Genomic DNA, 2909 nt, shown 5'->3' with positions numbered 1-2909 from the left:
TCTTTTCTGAACATTTTGCTGATTCTTGGTTTTATATTCCTGTTTTGAATCTGAGATTCCCATTAGGTTGTTTTGAGAGTACTACATATAGCTTACTATACCCTGCCTCCAGGTCTGGTGCTGCATGTGTGGTGATATATACTTCCAGATGGTATGCCTATCTATGACTGGACCTTTGAGCATGGAACCTTTTGATTAATCTGTGTCTCTTGCACAGGGTTCTTTTCTGCTTTCTGGCCAAAGGGTCCTCATTATTCCCTCCTTCCCTTAGGGTAGATGTTTCTGTTGCCTACTGTTTAGTATGATAAGTGAGGGATAAAAAATCTGATTAGCCTGGTTGTCCCTCCAAACAAACATTCTAAGGCTTTTCCCTATCTCCAAGATGTCCCACATTTGAGTTCAGAACAACTCGTATAACAAACAGAATTGGTATAGAAATGAAAGCACATTCTGAGTTTAGTCACAATCTTCCTACCAAATGTATGCCAGGAATTTAACTAAATACTTTGTATGGAATTAACCATCAGATGCACGAAATAAATCATATTATATCCCCAGTTTGCAGAAGAGGGTTGTATCAGAGTCCAAATCATTTTACCAAGGTCAGTATAAAATAATCCATCCAATTTCCGTTTGGCAACATGGCCCATACCTAATCCACCATGATTTTCTAGCAGGTCTCAATGAGATGTGTGTGTGTATTTCCTTTTCTGTAATTTGGGTGTTAGTCCTTTGTCCACTCTGGATCTCCTATTTCAGGAATGACTCCTTTGTTCCTATCTTTTCTCAGTGATGTTCTCACATCGTTGCCCTTTCCTGGGGAATTTTCTTTTTTCTGAATTAATAGTGAAGGGATAATACAAATTACGGGCAAAGTATTTATAGCAATTATCTATATTCATCATTTTAAGTCTAGCTACAACTTTGAAGTATTTAAAGTTTCCAGCACTGCAATTATGGCTGTTTTCCATGTTTTAATTGTTACTCTTTGTGTATGAATGTGAAAAGAATTCGGGATAAATCTGAATTCTCTTAAATTATATATAGCATTGTGTTTATGTCTACATTCAATTTTCTTTTTTTTTCCTATGGAAAGGGTCCAAAGATTTCATTAGTCTTCAAATTGTAGTAAACCACAAAGACACACTATGTAGGAGAAACATGTCCCTACATACGCATATAATACTATGCTTCTATTTTCTAAATAAAATGGGAAACTAAAAAATGCATACAGACCTAGCTACATGAAAATAAATATTTTTCATTGGATTTACCATTGGAAATGAGGGTAAAAAGAGATCCGTGAAAGTACAAAAATGCTAAATCCTAAATCTTGCAAATATAGGAGAACAACAAATGAACATTTCTCATTTCCTCATAAAATGTAACATTATTTACAGACCACATAAAACACACAAAATCGCTGTAATGGTAGTAAATATGTATTATCATTCTAAATCAAGCCATAACTAATGACACTCTGGGAAAGGTTTAGCTTATACTGAGGCTAGGTGTCTTGCAAATGAAAAGCTATTTAAGTGCTAAAATCAATTGACTATATAATACCATGTTTTCTGATGGGAATAGTGCACAAAAGATGCCTGGAAGTTGTTTGTTACAATGGCTAAATCAGATTCTACCTCTGGTTATTATCAACCCATACATTCGTCATTATAAACTGCTTCATATTTATTTTATTATATTGATTTACTTTAGCACCCAAGACAGTTTGTACTCCTACAAAATTCAGAAAACATTGATTTACTTAAATTATTCAATACTTTACTGTATGGCTATTATGTCATTTAACATTTTAGACAAATCAATACAACTTTTTTTAATTGCCTGTCACATACCTAAGGTATCGCAAATGTGTATCGCTGGAATCATTAATTTGCACTATGTTGATGACATTTTTATAAATCAACTAGCTTAAAACCATAAAGTGGCATATGTGGGGGGAAGTACTAGGATATGAAATGAATAATTTAAGCTAGTTGGAATATATAACTGCAGAATACTTTATTAAGTTTATAATAATTCTATTTCTCAAATAGCTGAAAGGTGGACTGCTGTCTTCTGAGGACATTGTGTATGTTCTTTCCCCTCTTTTAAGTCTACGTAAGTATGACAGATGAGATGCTAAGTAACCTCAATGCAATGTTTTCTATTCTGAGAACTCTTCTATGGAGAATTTTGACTACAAGGTAGAGGAACCACACTGTATTTGTGCAGAAAAAAATATACTTCAAGCATATTTTTGTATATCAAGTGATAGTGTGCTATCCTTGTGTTTTAGACGAGACCAAAATAATCAAAATGGTAAAAAGAACTCATCCAACAAAATGATCATCCAAAAGTGTTATAGGTCAACTTGCTGACACTATGTCCTTTTCGAACATTCTAGAAAAAGTTATTGTGCATGTCTCAGTTTTCAACCTAGGATATAAGGCCTGCATGGGCAGGAATTTACATCTGCTTTACTAATCATATATAATATATATATATAATATACACACACACACTCATATGTATATATACACAATATTACATATATTTTACATGTAATTACATTCCTAATAATAGGTAATCAGTAAATTCCTAATAATAGGTAATATAAAAGTAAATATTTCTTGATAAGCAATGGATCAGAAAGTATGATAATTGTTCTGTATTTTATTTAACTTGGGTACTAGCACATGATGCTTGAGGAAGCTACATTTGTATTTTCCTACTATATCTAATAATATTGTGTTACATAAAATATGTGCAACATAACAAAAGGTCATGTTTAAGTGGATATGGTGGTCATATTACATTGAAGCTGTATTTGAACCCAGTATCATTATTGCTAAGATATCAGCTATACATTATAGAATGATGAGAAATATAGCAGAGCTCGAAGAAGA

This window comes from Canis lupus, unplaced genomic scaffold, assembly GCF_011100685.1.
Source record: "Canis lupus familiaris isolate Mischka breed German Shepherd unplaced genomic scaffold, alternate assembly UU_Cfam_GSD_1.0 chrUn_S2268H2468, whole genome shotgun sequence".
Classification (NCBI taxonomy): domain Eukaryota; kingdom Metazoa; phylum Chordata; class Mammalia; order Carnivora; family Canidae; genus Canis; species Canis lupus.
The sequence above is the reverse complement of the archived record's forward strand: the minus strand, read 5'-3'. Positions refer to the sequence as shown.